Source organism: Syngnathus scovelli, chromosome 8 (genome assembly GCF_024217435.2).
Source record: "Syngnathus scovelli strain Florida chromosome 8, RoL_Ssco_1.2, whole genome shotgun sequence".
In the NCBI taxonomy this organism is placed as follows: Eukaryota; Metazoa; Chordata; class Actinopteri; order Syngnathiformes; family Syngnathidae; genus Syngnathus; species Syngnathus scovelli.
In genome coordinates this window covers 11,803,564-11,822,075 of record NC_090854.1, presented here as the reverse complement: position 1 = coordinate 11,822,075, position 18,512 = coordinate 11,803,564, and the positions used below count along the sequence as shown (strand labels likewise).

Sequence of the window (18,512 nt, the reverse complement as noted above, 5' to 3'; positions counted from 1 at the left end):
ATCTTTTTAAATGCCTTTATAGATTGTTTATTTTGTTGTTGTTGTTGTTCTTCTTTTGTGCGGGCATTTTACTGCCTGTAAAAAAAGAGAATATAAATGGGCACCACGAGCTCAGTCCATTAATTAATTATTATTTAGGAGGATGCATTTTTAACGAAGTTTGACCGAGAAAGCTGTCCTTGATATACAGTTACCGGCCAGTTCATTAGGTACACTTGCAGCAGCTAAACGGCATCCAGTACCAAAGCTCTATCCTTGGGCGTCAGCCATTAAAATGATCATAATTGTGCAAAGATTGTTGAAATTATTATTATGTATTGATTGTAAATATAACGAAAAGTGATGAAGTAAATATTATATTTATTGCCAAATAATAAAAAAAGAAGTAAATGTTAAATTTATTGCCAAATAATAAAAATATAATAACGCAAAAGAAAACTAACATTTATAAAGGATATTATCATTAGTGGTGTTAGCTGTTAGCATGTATGATATCTATAAAGTTGCCTAAGTGAGCACTGGGCAATATTCTATTTTGCATTGGATCTAATAGGGACGACCTAAAACTGTGACCATGGAGACCACACACCTTCAGAAGTGTAATAATTTCAGGTTAGCAAGATTATTTGAGACGTTGATGAAGCTCAAGCAGCTCTAAATAAAGCATTAGAGAATCTCCGTATCCACCTATGGTGTTTGAGCCACATTCAAAGAACACTCAGTTGGCATAAAAGTATGAGGAGCAGCTGCCAGCTCCTGGCTCCCCCTCTTTTGAATAAGAGAAAGTAGGTTAACCATAACGCAATGCACGTTGGGTAAATATCCCAGCACGCCTCTTCACCTTGCCTCGAGTGTACGCGTCTATACGTTTGATTATAGTACAGCTCCAAATGACAGACGCACAAAGGCACACGCTGGCAAAAGAGCTAATTCGCCGGTTCGTCGATGGAGGTAAACGCGTGCTAATTGCTTTTGATTCACAGTCCCAGCTTGTTCTCGTGAGAATTCAGTTGGACTGCTGAGCATTAAACCAAAACAAGACATTTTTTTGTGTGTTACTTGAAAAAGTTATATTATGAACATCCGCATCACGAATCTAAAGTTCTGGGTTTGGTAAAGATCCTAAATTGTCAATTAGTGTAAATGGTTTATTGAGAACAGAAGATTGAAGACTAGACTAGAAGACTTCACCTCAATAAAGTGATGCTGTGCAAAAAAGGGCCCGGGATGTTTCCACTAGCTGCGGAAACTCAAGAGTTCCACGTCGATAAATCGCTCATGCTCAAAGCTCTTTTTTGAAGTCTTAACATTGGTTGGAAAAAATAAAAACTTTTCTTTGATTTGTTAGTATAGCCATACCAGCAAAAAGGCCAGAAACTCTCTTTTAGAAAAATATGGTAAAAATGTGCAGGAAAATCCACAGTGTACAGCGGACAGGTTAGAAGGAAGGCCAAAGGCATTTTTTTTGTCTGACAGCACCTCTGCCCTTTAGAGGGAGCGCACATTTTTGCCTTAGAGCTACCCTACTGGGAGTGATAGGTCGGAAAATCCTTCATCCAAAATATCTCTTCTAAAAGAAGGTAAACGAGAGAAGTCGGGACATGAGTCACTTGACAGTCACTAGTTGTAAATCTAAGATTAAGACACCATCAGAGACACCGATATATACGTATACTGTCACTGTTCATCCCTGCTTCCGATTGCCTTGCTTTACGCTGGGTTAGTGAAGCAATGACAAAGAAGAAAGAAAATCAGATTATTCATAAGTCCATCTCTGCTTTTTTTCAAATTTCCCATGAAAGAACACGTCGAGACATTAACTGATGCATGCTGACGTTGGAGCATGGCGGACGTGTTGCCGGGTTGCAAATGAGAGCATACAAAGAGCTGCTCTTTGCCTCACAAACACACACATAAAGACACACATGAACATGAACACACACAATCACAAAGAGAGAAAGAGGGAAGAATCTGACTCATTCTTAAGACCTAGTTAAGGTGTAAATTGGGATCCAGAACACTGTGTAATGTTTGAAGAAGGCCTTGCCACCTTTAATAGTCTTGGAAGCTGCGGAATTGCATGTAAATAGCGTGACCTTACAGCGGGCTAAAAATATCATTTGTTTAAAGAAGTGCATGAAAAGGTGCCATGGTACTTGAATGGATTAGCACAACCCCCCCTGGGAAATCACCCCGTTTCTGCTCATGCATGGTTTGGAATATAATTGCATGCAATGTTAGAATATCTCTCTTCTCAATCTGTCTTTGTCTGAAATGAGAAATATACAGTATGTCTTCTTTTTTCCTGATATACTCATTTGTGCGCTTGAAATCTTTTTTATTATTTACAACTGCGGTCTTTGCGTTTACGCTCGGCTGTTCATTCACGGCTCTGCGATTGCGATCTTTATATTCCTCTTCTATAAGCATGGAAAAATGTTTTATTTAAACCAGGCGGGTGAAAGAAAAAAAACACTCTGAGGGTCAATTTAGCAAAGAATTATCGACCTCTGTGGTCATTGTGCAATGATAATAAGAGCCCATAATTAAAGTGAGAATTCTCAGTGCATGCCGGCCGCTGCGGCAGTGTTGATGAGAAGTTTTGCAAAGGTCTCAAGGTGGAGATGAATATTAATTCAATGTCAGCAGGGGCGCTGTAGCAAAGTGACAAAACGCGTTTAAATAAAGTGATAGACAAGGCTTGTTACTGGGATCTAAGGTTCTCGTTTATGATCTCCGGGTGCACGGCGGAGTGTACGAGTGAAATTTGGCTTTGTTAATATGCGTTTTATATTCAACACAGAGCAGTAGCCTAATGGCCCCTTTGCATGACATCACATCTATTGCGGCATAATAGCTCAGCCAATTCCGGTTTTGGGCAGTATGACATTTGCGGATTTATCATCTCGAGTCAATAGCCGAGTATGAATTTTTTCCAAAAGCAACAAGTGCATGTTTACGTTCAGTTCCAAGGAAAATTCTACTTGTTTCAGAAAGCAATTTAGAAAATGAAAATTAACTCTATCATTTTTTTTCTAAAGTTTTGCCAGATCTGATGACTAACTTTGTTTCTATCAATCAAGGTGGGGAAAACAATTTTAGCTTAACGTCAAAAAGTGATATAGTACATTCAAACTCTTGAGTTTCTTTGCGCTCCTAAAGGATGAAGTCAACAAAAATTCCCGTCTGTCTTTATTTGAGAGTAACAATGCAAGCAGTACTAGAATTTTAAAATTCATTCAGTGCCAGAAATTTTCAGACCCTCCTTTACCATATCACCAGAAAATATATATTTCTCAATATACAGGCTAAACACAGACCTGGGATTGAATGTCTGGCTTCCGAAAAGACATAAAAATATGTCCTTCGAATTGAATAAAAACATGAACTAAAATACAAAGAACACAATGTTCGTTATTTTCTGCTTTTTGGAAGAATATTGATTTTCCTTCATAACGGTGGGTGTGAGAAGAGGCATACCGTACATCTAAAAACCTTTCACCAATCTGCTGCTCGGTGCTTTGGGGGAGGACGTAGAAAGATGATGTACATTTGTAAAAGTTAGTTGAAGCAAGTCCCGTAAACAATGAAGAAAAACTGAAATGAAGTTCTTAAACTGAAAAAGACAGAGTAGATTAAATTAACAAATAAATGAAGTAAAAATAATAATAATACATGGCTAACAACACTCGTAAAATAAATAAATTAAATTAGCCGGTGTTTCCCAACATTTATTGAACCATTTGGCCAAATATTCGGACAGCACATCATCAAACACAAATTTCACAGTTATAATGATAATTGTGTGTCAATCAATTCCTCAGACTAAAATCTACTTAAGATAATGGCACAGATTTTTTTTTTATTGCTTATTGTGTGTCTGTCTAATTTTCAAACTGTAGTGGGCGTGGTTTGTATGTGACAATTGTTTCTTGTTTTCCCATATTGCTGTTCAGACCTGTTTGACAATCAGCTTGTATTTGCCAATTTTCCGTCAGTCTATTTGGCACAAACGATTACAAATTCTGCCTAGCAACAAGTGGCTCATGTAAAATATCCATCTAAGCTTGACTATCTCTGAGCCACTCCTCATTGCTGCATCTTAGGAACAATTTGTTTGTCATTGTTGAAACGTTGTAGTAAATTATAGATGCTATGTATAACGTAGACCATAAAAGAGAAAATTGAATTACAAAAGAAAAATCATTGCGATGATTATTTTCCCCTATAAAAACGCCATTGCTAGTGGATGGGGATCTGTGTTCCCTCAGGCAATAAGTGAAAATACATTTGGATGAGTAAACGTTTCGATCAGCTGGGGATCAAAACTGTTTGACTTCAACTTGAGACACTATTTGCAATATTGACCCCCGAGCCGCAAGCGCGGCTCACTTTGCGCCACCCCCTCTGCCCTGAACAAACACGGAAACATTATGAACAAAAGCCAAACACAATCTTATAATCTTTGGGAATATTCACATGTGCTGCAGGGGCTCCCTGTAAATGTCCCAACCAATTCCATTGACTGCAGATGCAAATTAGGTTCTGGTTCCATGAGCACTTAAAGGAGAAAAAATAAAGTCTTCACTCGTATTAAATGATGCAATCCTTCCTGTCATTTCAGCTCTCAAAGGACACAACATGTAACCCAAAAAACACATTATAAGTGGAATCAGTCAGGATATTATATGCTAGCAAATGAGATAAGATTAGTACTTCCCCAGGGTCAATTATTTTACACTTGATTTTTAAAGGTTTTAATAGAGCTTCTGAAAAGAGAAAAATCTGTGTGTGCGTGTGTGTGTGCGTGTGTGTGTTCCTGTGCTTCCTGCTCGTCTTTCTCTGATGCAAAAGCTAAAAACTGCGCACGCATGTGAAAAATGGCATGCTTTACTTGTGTAAATATATATATATATATATATATATATATATATATATATATATATATATATATATATATATATATATACACATATAATACATAATATACATATAGATTTTGTCTGAATGATGTGACATGGTACCATTGCTGATGATACCGCCCATCATGCAACATCTGAGCGATCTATCCAGCTGATCCAAACAAACAAATCAAGGCGCTGATTATGCCCAAATCAAACCAAATGAATATACAATTATCTTTATCATCTCATTTAACACGATTAAACCATGACGACTGTCAAGATGGAGGCAAATGATGACAGACGTGGCAGGAAAGCTGCAAATCGGGAGTTGCTTTTGATTGTTTGCAGCTCGATGTGCACCAAGAGGTAGGACACACCAGAAGTCAGACTCACTTAGAGGCGCCCGTGAACAAATCGAATGTTTGCACCGAGTTTCCTTTGGGGATTTGGTTCTTGCACCAGAGGATGGACTGATTGCTCGGGCTCTCGTCATCTTTCCTCGCCAATCCGTTATAATGACTCCTCTGTCGTGTCTGATACTTCCCTTGGTCCTCTCAAGTAAAGCTGATTATAGCCGCATTTGAATAGTTGAATTTTTTTTTTTCTCCCTTTGATACCACTTTCTTACTGCAAAAATATAATAACACTTGTGGTCAAGAAAATCTACAGCGAAGAAATGGTGAGCAGAAGGGACATGAACTACTGCACTTCCAGTGGCCTTTTAACACTGTCCCCAAAAAGACTTTCCTTTGTGTATTTTTAAAAACGCTTATTCTGAAAAACTTTCATTTTTAATTACTGTTCAATTGGTTCATGAGAAAATATTACGCTCTATAGAGATGCTTATGCTTGATTTCATGTGGCGTATGACAGAAGAAGCTGCACAAGCCATATGGTTTTTGTTCTACCAGAAGGAAAAAAAACTTTTACCACACAAAAAGGAAATTTTTTTCGGTGGGGTGTTGTGATTTTCAAAATTGTGGTGAGCCCAATTACAGCGACTTGTGCTGTGCACAACGGTAGATCCTCTCTCTCTCTATAAGTGCTATTCACTTTCTTTGGTCAGCTACCACCATTGATATGTAAAAGGAGACAGGGGGAACAGAAAAATGACATTTGCAGAAAGTGATACCTGAATAAAACTCTGGTGGAGGGTTCATGCAGGGACAGCAATATATGCTTCCACCTTGGCTGAGGGGAAATAAAATGCAACGCTGAAGGACATTATATACTCCGATTGTTGTACCATTGGATTGTGTGCGGCAACACTGCATACAATCACACACACACACATTTTAAGACCATTATCTCAAGGCACTTTTGCATAAAATGCACGTGTTAGCACTTGCGCAAACAAGTCCTCATCTGCTGGCCAGAGCTTCCACAGCACATTGATGCCTGCGGGGTGTCTTTTATGACCTTTGTGGAAAGCAGTTACACGATAAGAGTTTCTCTTTCCTGTATTCCCCATCAAATTTATAGCCTCGCCTCTCGCTGCCTCGTCATCGGATGATCCCTTTTAACAAGAGGAGAAGACAGCCGCCTTTGTCGGCCCTAAACAAATACCGCAGCCTCAGATAAGTACGCCTAAAAACTGAGCTGGCCATCCGTGACCTGTGATTACCCCTCACTTTTCTACAGCTGAAAATACTGTGGGTTCATGCTGTCTGATTTCGTGGTACATTTTTGTATGAAAAATGCATCGCGGTTTCCGGAGAATAGCCTTAAGTCTGCCTTGCCTGATCGGAAAATGTCTCACGCAACGGCATCGTCAAATAATTGAAAGAGCGACGCATTGGTTAAAAATTGTGACGTCTTATGTCCAAACTTCAATTAGAAGTTTTTGGTGACGAGCAAGCTTGTTCCTCACGTGTTGCATTTAACGGGGCAATAAAACAATAGTGGACTCATCAGTTTAGCCTACATAAATAAAATAAATGTATTAGCTAAATCAACTGCACCCAAACTCAAGACTCAAGTTTTGTGACATTTTGATTTGGTGGTGAGTACTAAAATGTTTATAATTAAAAAAAAAAAAAAGTGCTATGGCTTAATCAATGCTGGGAAACACTTAAAACTAATAAGCGCTAACAAGCGGCCCTCGCATAGCGTGGTCCTCAGGCAAGGTTTTAGCTGTTAAATCAATTAATTATTTCCAAATAGTTTTAGGGCGTCACGTGGTTGGCAGCACAGCGGGGTTTGTGCATAGCATGTCAGCCTCACAGTTGAATCTCAACTTGAACACCCCTTGTGTGGAGTTAGCATGTTCTGCGTGTGCTTACGTCGGTTTTACAGTCCATGTAATTGACTGCCGACCAGTTCAGCGTGTATATTGTCTGGGTTCATTGAAGACAACACATTGTCTTTTATTGTCTATTGTGTGCATCTGAGTGTAAATGTCTATAGCCCTTGCGCCTTGCCTCTTGGCCAAGGTCAGCTGTGATAGGCTCCAACTCAGCCGTTATCCTCACGAGGACAATCGCTACAGAAAATATGCTAGCAAGATAGAAAAAGAAGGTTGTTGTGTCATAAACTCAAGGAGCCAGACAGTCTTTGGCATGTCCGCTATGTTTGTTCTGTTGAGAGCAAAATGTTCATGTCACATTGAGAAAAGAAGTGCAGCCCTACGATGTTTCATCTCATCTCGTCTGAGTTTTTTTTTTGTTTTTTTTGTCTGTGAGAAGGGTGATGTGTGCCTGCCGTGGAGCAACGCCAGCCAAGAAAGACCATCTTGACTGTCAGTGGCAAGCAAGGAAAAAGAAAACAATGCCAGAGGCTATAGTGACTGACATGGTATGAGGCAGTGCCAATGCCCTTGAGCAAAGGTCACCCAGCAAAATGTGTAAAGGAACACAAAAAATTCACAGCAACTAATGCTCACTTCAGTAAATATAAAACATGTTTGATGTTTACTGCCATTATGAATGTTGTACTTACTATCTTGCATTTTCTAAGAATGTTACTGAGCACACAGAGGAAAATCCATCAAAGGCTTTGAAAATGAGAATAAATATATCTTGTAAATATGGCACATCACAGAGGAGTGTTGTTATGAATCCTGCCAAATTGGAATGATTAAAAAAAGGACAAGTGTTAAAAAATGTTCAAGCTCTTTTTTTCTCGCTAAAACATTCACAATTCTGCAATATTCAAGGAAGCTAGCTACCGTATTTTCCGGACTATAAGGCGCACCGGACCATAAGGCTCACCTTCAATGAATGGCCCATTTTAAAACTTTGTCCTTATACAAGGCGCACCGGACTATAAGGCGCACCATTAATGCATCATGTCAGATTTTTAAATCCAAATCAAATCATTCTCCATTTTATCTTTTTTATTTCAACTTCAGACACAACAAATTACTTTATAATCACAAAAGAATGATCCATAGTCTTTTTGATTCATGATTCATAGTCTTCAGCGGGCCACTTTTGATTGATTTCATGACACAATGCTTCGGGCCAGTTTATATTTAGGAATTTGGTCCATATATAAGGCGCACTGGACTATAAGGAGCACTGTCAGCTTTTGATAACATTTTAGGTCTATAGGTGCGCCTTATAGTCCGGAAAATACGGTAGTTAACGTAATTCTGCGTTTTAACCATGTCCCAAAATGTAGGGAAGCTTTCTTATTTATCTCCACAGAAATCTCAGAGTTCATTTAATAAGATCTTTAAATACTGGTAGATCACATCGTTAATAGGGTGCAATTTTAGACATTTTCCCTATCTTCTCATTGAATAATGCAAGATTCTTAATGGGGCAGCTTGCTAAAGTTGTAATTAGTACATCTGTTTCACAGTCCAGATGTTCTGTGTTTGATTCTCAGCTCAGGTGCTCCTGTTCTTGAGTATTCCCACCACGCTTGTGTGATGTCGTTTGCCCACATTCCAAAAACATGCATGCTCGATTCATTAAAAATACATGGGTGCGAATGTGAGTGTAAATGATTGTTTGCCTAAACACTTTGTGCCCTGTGAATGACGTTTGTTTGTCTTTCAACTTTAAAACACACTTTTTTTTAGTTAAATACAAACATACAAATTTGAATATTTTCTCATTTACAGCAAGGTAGAAAAACTATGGCTTGAATTTTTTGGTGGGTGTGATTTTCGCCTCTATGCACAGCCACAAATGATTTCAAATGAAACAATCAAGATGCAACTAGTGTCAACTTACAGCTTCAACATAGACGCTTTCACCAAATAATGCCATTTATTTAGTATTCACACAGTAGCCATTCAACATGTATTTCTATCTTCTTTCTCTAAACAAATGAGACCCTTTGGGAAATCCACATTCTTTTATCATCGACATGGGCTGCAATTCCTCAATCATTATTTGCTGTTCTGGTTGCACTCAATTGTATTCATTGGCCAGTGACTACACACTGCATGGGGAAATCAAGGATGTTTTTTCTTATCACAATATGTATTAAATATTTAATACAGAGTATGGATTGAAATGCAAAATTAATGTGTATTAGTAAAAATTTAAAAAATCCTTGATGCATGTTTAACAGGCATGGCCATTGTATAGCTTGATTGTTTTAATTGGTTTATAAATGTAGTATAATGGAAATGGCTGCTACATTAATCAAGTAATGTCTTTCAATTTGATGACACATTAGCCCAAGGTTAATTTTAGATGCTTGTTGAAGATAAGTGCATTATGCTCATGCAATACAGAAGAGTGGCGTCTTGACTCACGAGCGAACGTGCGGGTTATTCGAGATAGAAGCTGTCACTCGGCCGGGTTTTTGCCCAGTTACTCGATTTAATACACGCTTAAATGAAAACCGGTAAGTAAAGCGGTAACTGAGTATATCGTGTGTCATGTGGTCAAATATTGGTACACACTTCAAATTAAGCGTGTGTTGGGAATGTCGCAAACCGACAGAAAGTTTCTTTAGTTTCTGCCTGACTGGAAGTGAGCATGGCATACGCATAATTTACCTGCACTTGACTTATGTTTGAGCTCTGTGATTTGTCGAGCAACAATTGGCCACGCCAACGTAACCGGGGAAAAAAAATTAAAGAATGAGCAATTCAGTTGATGGACATTGCAAGATAGTTAAAATGTTATTGCAGTTGTTAAGTTTTATAGTGAATCACAAATTATTTGTGTTGTCTGTATGATTCATTATGCCGCTGTCAGAAGAGGAATTCCAATTAAATAAACAAAAAGACAGCAAGCGGCAGTCCTGTGTCCTGTTTTTATCTCTAAAAAGATTTTGGCGATTCCACCCCCTTGTCAGAGTCAACGCGTTCCACATGGCTTCGACGGCAGGAGATGCACGTGGCCGTGAAAATGATGACATCAAATTCCTCACGGAAATATATTGTTTGTAGCACGAACGTCGTCGGCCAAGCTTTATCATGCTTGAATTGAGTGTTTTATATATTTGCTTTGACAGTGACTAATGAACGCCTGCAACATAACGTATCCATCAGCTGTTGTTTTCTGGACGATTTCATGCGCTCGGGGAAATGATTATGTTCACGACAGCCCCCCTAAATAAATAAAAAATTTAAAAAAACGATTCAGGGGTCCACTTGAGAGAGCAGCCGCTGTCCGTCAACGAACATTTTTTAGTCGTACAATAAGCAGCGGTCCCGAAGAATCACGATCACAATGTGACCTTCAGAATAACCATTCCTGACAAACGTGATATGACATTTTGAACGTGGCGGGGTTGATTGCGCAAACGAGGGGTTCAATCGCGGGATCATTAATGGCTTTGGAGGGAGGCCAGTCATTCATGACATTGCACTTTAAGGCTTTGCCAAGAAATCTAGCAGCCGAAATGAGAAGGTTGTAGATATTTTCCATGAGGCTCTTTTGTGACCGGAGGGTGCCTTTGATTAATGGCTTTCTCCCCCGTGTGTCGCCTTCCAGAAAATCCCCGAGAGAAAGTCTTCTCTTGTCTTTGAAAGTGAGCAGGTTGACCATGACTAAGTGTCAGCAGCGAGAACTATTTCAATTTAGGCTCCCTGTTTGCTCATTTACGAAACACCGCGAGTCTAAGCGTTATATAAACGAATAGATCCAGTGAGGGTATTTTGCATGATTGTATTTATCGAGTTATATCCACGACGCATCCAGAAGAAAAGACGCTTCGTGGGGCTATTGATCGCACTGAGGCGTTGTGTTATTAGTCGGGTTTTTACCAGTAAACCATTGCATTTATTCGGGTAAACCCCGAGCTCACTTACTTGTTCTCAAAGGAATTTAGTAACGCTTTCCCGAGTGGATTAGTCAAAACCAACTCTTTTTATATCCAACTAAGAAAACACCATCTGGCGTGTCACTTTACTTATTGTCTGGTGTTTCTATTCAAATCCATCTCAAGGCTGCTGCCAGGTTTTCTGTAAAAAATGCTGTATATAAAAGTTCACATCAGTAACTTTGTGTTATCACTTTATTCATAATTATGTTTGACTTTTATTTTATTCTTTTAATTAATTTCCAATATGAGACCTTTGAGAGTTGTAAGTTTTACAAACGTCCCATCTGTTATCTACGACACTGCATGAGCGGTTAGCATATCTCCCTCCAATTCTGAAGTTTTGGGGGTTGGACTGTGCTCTGCCATCCTGTGTGGATTTTGATATAATTCTCCCCACGCTCGGATGGATTTTCGCTGCGTACCGCGGCTGTCGCTCAAACTCCAAAACGGTGCATGAATGCTCGAGTCACTGACGACTTTAAATCATCCAAAGGCGTGAATGTAAGTGTGAATGCTTGTTTGTCTATGTCCTTGAACCCTGCCTCTCGTTCAAAGTCATCAGAGCAACCATAATAACAAATGCACTCAAAAATATAGACCGGATGGACTTTGGAGCTGATATTTTCGACCCAAAAAAAAAAAACCCAACCTAACACATGCATATCCTTCGCATAGCTAACATCTTGACAGATAAAAAATTATCACGCTAAACTGATTTCACAGGCCCATAAATGTGAATTATTAACACCTGAAATAAGATGAGAAATAGTCACACGTGTAATCAGTGAATTACAACAAAATGCATAGAAATGGCTGTAGTTTTTAACAATTAGGGCCGGATCACTATTTGGCAAGTTCAAAGCGTGCCTTTCACTATACACGTTTAATAAGATCATCATTATTTCATAAGAGATGGTGAATGTGGGATAACAGTAAATATATAAATTATCGAGACATGGGAAAAGGTCTGGCAGTAAAATATGAGCAACACAATTAATAAAGACAATTATGTATTTTAACAAGCAGATCATTAAGGCAATTACTGCACACTGTACAACTACTTATTCTAATAATAGAGATCTATTTAAAAATTGCCTCAAACCTGTGAAGTGAGCTGACTGCTTTTAAACAATTAATATTTTGCACCCCTATGGCAACGTGAGAGAAATCATTCTTCACCCTGAAAAACACTTTTTTGAGACCACAGGTGCACAGGGTGCCATAAATGAAAAGGCTCAGTTGGTTCAACTTGTGTCCAAGAGAGCTAACCCAAAAATCAAAAAAGAAAAAACACAAACGGAAGGACTATGTCATATTTCAAAAAGTGCCCATACTAGCCTCCTCAACTCTTCTAAAACTAAAGTGTCAGCAGTTTTACTGCATTTTAATTCACTTATAGTAATGAATTTAGAAAAAAAGTTCCTTCTCTTCACATGACATACATTTTGATATTAATAATTCACCTTTGGAGGTTTTACTGTATCACCTTTTGAGTAGTTGGCCGGAAGAAAGCATGTAGTTCCGTGTCAATTATGCCTTCCGTTACCAAAACCCGTTAGTTCTGTACCCTATGAAGGCCTTCAACCCTCTTGACTCTCATTGACTGGTCACGGCCGAGGAGACGGCGCTTGCAAACTGTGCGCCACAAGTGTTAACACCAATTAAACAGCCAGAAGCCTTCTGTCATTCTTCACACTGCGTGACACAGCACACACACATACACAGTCTCACCTTCAACTTTCCGCCGATGCACATCGAATGGCAGCAGATCCTTGCATTTCCTGACATTTTCCAGCAATCGATTGCAATTTAATCAGCGTGGGCGTGCTGTTATCAGCCCTGCTTGCAACAGCTGTTGAGAAAGGATGGGAAAAGAGAGAGAGAGAGAAAGAGAGAAAAAAAAAAGATTTACAGCCGGACCCAAGTATAAAATACAAGTCTGCAATATCAAGGTTGATAATAGCAATGGCGGATTTGAGAGTGTGTTATTCATTGTGATGAACAATCATTACTGCCTTTCTCCTTCTATCAGTCACTCCACATCAGTCTATTTTTTTTCTTTCCATCGGATGGTCACAAGTCCATCATTCTTCCAAGTCTTTACTGCCCGAACAATCTCAGCGCATGTGGATACAGTAAGCCTTTAAGCTTCTACACTGCGAAAAATAACCTCAAATAACTTTGTTTTATGCATCAACAAGAACAACTACGTCTCATATCCGGGGGCTAAAATCGAGTATGTGCATTTTCACCAAGCAAGGCTGAATTTAAAAAAGGTCCAAAGATTATCTGAAAAGTCAAAGCAAAGCATGTATAACTCTAATGTCGCTAACTGTGAACTTTTTTTGTTGGAGATTTTAAGAGACCGCACAAGCTCCAACACGCCCCGAGGTAACCGTAAATAAAGTCGGCGGCTCGCTAACCAATTTCCCCAAGATTTAATGGGGGCGATAATGTGTTCAAATGAAAATTTGTCTCTGTGGGGAGACTTGAAGCTGGATGCAGATTCCCACCCATTTGCATGTGTACTTGTAAAAGGTGGAAATAACCTCATCATTTATTCATACTCAAAAGTATGAGCTCCAAAAGAAGTGCATATGAAATTTATTACTGTAGTTATGAAATATATTTTTCTATAAAGGGTGATTATGTCACGTATGCCCGACATGACTTTTCTCTTTGTCTTAATCAGTAAGAAGCTCGGGCTTTGTCATCAAATGTGTTTTTTTTTAATGAATCGTGATTACACGACAGGAAATGCAGCCAATCAGATTTGACCTTTTTCTGCTTGATTTTCATTTGCAAGCTGAAAAGTAAACAATGGATGAGCTGATGAGTATCCAAAACTTGTCGAGATCTTATGACCATGAAACTATTATGACAAGAGAAGTTCCTCATTGTGATGTGGAAATTGCGAGCTGGGGCCAATTCCAGCTTTTAAAAGTGAAAACAATTGAATCTTAGCCCGACTCCGCCCAAGCAACGGTGATTGGCTTTCCCCTAATGACTGCCTCTAACTTCGAGGATAAATAATTGGATTTCTGCACCTACCCTCAGCCTGGAGCTGTTCTATCTAGGATGAGAGGCGAAACATTTTTTTTTTTTGCTGCGATCGATTCAATGCCTTAAGAGTGAACTGATGAAAATATTCACAAGCACATTTAATTACCAATGTAGTAATTTACTATAGGCAACTATTATTTCGAGTTTGCAACTACGAATTCGGTTGGACTTTGAAGGTCCCGCTGTATTCTTAACAGTGATGACACTGTAATTGATCACTTAATTAATTGGTCATTAACAATTCCGTTGATTGTGTGCAATTGATTGGGTGATTAAAAGCGTCTGGAAGCGACTGGGCTCCAATCAGCAGATGCGCTGTCGATTCAGTGTCAGCTTGTTTTCCGTCTAAAGAGGAGCAACCTCATATGGGAATTTGAGCAACTTGATATCCGAGTTATGGCACGACTCGTCTGAGCCCAATGATTTGACTTAACAACACAGGCACGGAAAAAGGAGTTAGGAACATCCACACATTGTCCCATATGAAAAAATAATAATGTGTAAAATGCTCATTCCAAATTCCAACAAAGTTATTATAACAACATATAAAACAGCATATGTTTTTCTTCCTGTGCGTATCAAGATGAAATATTGATTAGGTGCCCATGGAAGAAGTCTGAGCTGTTAGCCTGATGATATTTGGCCAACATGTAGCTTCAACCTTAATTGAGTGGAGACATTAATATGTTGACGATGTACACCTATTACCCGAGCCCTACTTGCCAAGCTACTGGCCAATATAGTCTGCCTCGGGCTGTGCAACAAGATGGAGCTGGAAAATGAAGGCATCCCAATAAGTGCCTGCCTGGTGGAAGGTCTGATAAACCCGAAAAAAATAAGTGTGTTTATTTAAGTCCAGTTGGAAATGGCGGGGAGGGGGCCAGGTAAAGGATCATCACTGGTATGGAACGAGGACATACAAGAGTTTTGTTGATACATGCATGCAAACATGCAGGCTGTCATACATCAGAGCACAAGTTAATTATCGCGCCTAAGACAAATGAGTTTGACATGCAAATGAATGCCTGATGGTGAAAAGGTGTAAAGCCATCTGAGATGCAGAGGAGAGCTGCAAATGATCACCCCGAACACAGGTTGTCATTAAAGCCTCTTGTGTTACCGTGGCAACATCAGAGAGGCTCTTTTTTTTTTTTTTCTTTTTTTAAACGCTTGCGAACAATCAAAAAGTTGCTCCCGATCCCCCCGGTGGATTAAAGTCACGTCGCTAAATAAAGCTCAAGTATCCTGCTGACACACTTTGACAGTTCATGTTTGTCTCCTCTCAGCGGGGAATAGCGCGGAACAGCCCCTTTCTGCTGCAACGCTCCACAATCAAAGCGGCAATGTGAATCTTAATTGCAGAACAATTACGACGACACGTAACGACATCGGTGTCACGTTTTGACAGGTCACCGTAATTGGGCGACACAGAGCTGCAGCCTGGAGCTATCTTGTGACATCACATTGTTCTCATTGTTCTGCTGTAGTGACGCTGCATCATAAGCAGGGGAAAGGCAATTTCTTTCTTTTTTTTTTTTTTTAATCAAATACAGAGCAGTGGGCCAAAGCAAAATTAGAGTGTATGAATTGCGCTCTAACAAATGAACTTGCCGTCTTTGGTATTTGGAACTCTTCATAATTTCCTCCGCCTTGAATGAGGTTCAGGTCCAAAGGAGGGTAAAACAGGCCCCAAAGGCACAATACTGCCACCATCATGCCTCACTGTCGCCATGTTGTTCTTTTACCGATGAGCTGTGTTTTGTTTGCACCAAACAGAATTATGGCCCAAATAATCAACCTTGGTTTCATCGTGCCAAAACATATTTTCCACACATGCAATTGGAATTTAGGGCGTGGAGGGGGCAAAATATAGCTGGGATTGGATGATGCTAGAAATGACTGCCTTGAGGTCACTGTCGGGCTGTTAGCAGCCTCCCTGGCTAGGTTTCTTTTCTTTTCATCAGCTTTAGAGGGACAAGACGTTCTTGGTAGTGTCACTATTGTGCCATATTTTCTCCACTTGACAATGACTGTCTTGACTGTGTTCCACGGTATATTTAATGCCTTGGCAATTCCTTTGTGCCCTTCTCCTGACTGATATTTTTGAACAATGAGATCCCTCTGATGCTGTGGAAATTCCCTGCAGACCACGCCTTGTGCTGTAAGACGTGACTGTGAAAATATCAGGAAAAGCACATTAGAGGAGCTGAACTTCATTTGGGGTTAATCGGAGGTACTTTAAACGGTGGTGGATTTCATATAAGCTTGAACGTGATTGGGTAATTCTGAACACAGCCACATCCCTTCAGTTAGAAGATAAGGAATTCCAATCACATTATAAGAGGGTGTGCACACTTGTGCAAATTTATTCTCATAGTTGTTTAATTTTGCTTGATCTCTCAAAATATTTTTTTTTCAGTTTAGTTGTACAAGTTTCGAGGTCACATAAGTAGTGGAAAATGATTTGGAATTATTTATCTTATTTTTTAATGTCATTTCAACCTCATATTTGAATAGGGGTGTTTAGATTTTATATTCAGTGTTTGCCTCCTGTCCAAAAGTCCATTTAGTCATTTTGTAAGTTCGCATGATTGACCCAATTGAATTCTGTCTATCAACAAATGGCCAGGCAAACTTGCAAATCTTTTCTTTCACAATGAAACGTCTTCGGATCTTCACCCAGCCGAGCTATCAAGTCATAGGCGGAGAAACTCGGCATGGGGGCGGGTATTATGTAAATTAGCCCCACTCTCGTGGGGGAGCACAGCAGCTCAGTGACTGACACATTTTCAGAATTAGGCAGATAAAATATTTACTTGGCTGTTTAATTTCACACTTGATGGCTGGGTAGGCACTGGAGATCCAACAAGTTGTACACAAGCAATTAAAAAGTTAACTTTTGCTAATATGTCGCCACAATTATTTGCGCCAAACATGACTGGAATTAGTATTTTTTCAAAAATGGGAACTGCTGTGGTTATCCTGATATGGAGTCTACTAAGTAATTGGCACCCCGCCACGCTTTCCCATGGAAAGACAGCACTGCATGTGACCGCCGCTTTGATTAAACGTGACCAACTTCAACTCCCAACACACTTCCTCATTCCGACCTCTCTGACCATGGTAATTACCTGAGCTCCTGAGTCACCCAAGTCAAAAGATAAAACCCGCAGAGATCACCCAGCATCAGATTAGCACACTGCGGTTTTTTCGCAGTCGTCTCCGGCGCTTCGGCGTCCGTTCGGTACCCGGGCGTTGGTTGGCTTTGTTTATTCAAGAGCAGCCCCAAAGAAAATGTGTCTTTAGTTTGCTTGTCAGCATGAGAAGGGCAGATAAGCTCAATGTGGTGTTTAATTAAGAGTGCAGGATCTGGCTTCACACAAACACAGACAGATAGCACACAGCAATTGACCTTAGTGAACATGTCTGCTTGTTATCTTGCTCCCATCACCTGGCTGGGAGACAGTCAACAGCTCTCAGACATTTGATCCACCCCAATCGTGACGATTTACAGCAGACACGTTATTTATTTAAAAATGTGTATAGGTTATTATTTTTCTTTTCATTCAGGCAAGTGCGATGACATCGTTTGCCTCTATGTGTAATCATGCTCCTAAAACACATGAATAATAAATGCACATCAGGACCCACTTTGGCACTGGCAAATTGCTTCTCAGCAAGCTGCTGTGACAAGCTTGCCAAAGTTGTTGTGACACAACTAAAGGCTGTTTACTACTTGTAAAAAATAGAAATAAAAAAAGTATCGGGGCTACTTTGCAACTTGAATTAACATTCAAATTAAATTATGCTGATCAGATTGAGGCACTAAGATGCGTGCCATCCATCCGGCAATTGTCAAAATTAGATTTGCATCCAATTTGGCTGTGCATCTTTGTTTTCGTGTGCCCGTTGAATGGCGACAGGAGGAGAATGCTGCAGTTATAAAAAAAATAAATAAAAATAAAGGTTTTACTTCTGATTTACAGGTCAACAGTGACATCTTTAGGCTGGATATGCAACTGCTTGACTTGATTCATGGTTTTAAATCACGAGTCACGTGCACGGAGAAATGAGAGCCATTGGCAATAACTAGAGTACATTTAAAATTTAACATGGGTTATTGTGGGTCTTCTCGTGTTAGTTATGGTTCAGATTTCAGTGTAATTTCTCCGTGATTTCTTTCTGGCTCGTACACCACAGATGATTGTTTTCACTCCTAAGGGCCTTTTATGCCTTGAGACATATGCTGGTTATGAAAAAGCTTTATTGTTCATTAGCAGAATAAATGACCTATTTTTTATTTATACACTTACT

The 18,512-nt window shown here is 39.5% G+C and overlaps 1 protein-coding gene across 4 annotated transcripts in view; it reads right to left on the bottom strand.

The window, feature by feature from the left end:
- LOC125973627 (FAST kinase domain-containing protein 5, mitochondrial) overlaps positions 1 to 18,512 on the bottom strand; it is a 133,388-nt gene that overhangs the window by 80,846 nt on the left and 34,030 nt on the right. For all 4 annotated transcript variants that reach the window (XR_007483243.1, XR_011087236.1, XR_011087233.1 and 1 more), the window contains one exon: positions 12,867 to 12,987. The gene's annotated coding sequence lies outside the window, so the exon portion shown is untranslated. The remainder of the gene's footprint in view (positions 1 to 12,866; positions 12,988 to 18,512) is intronic.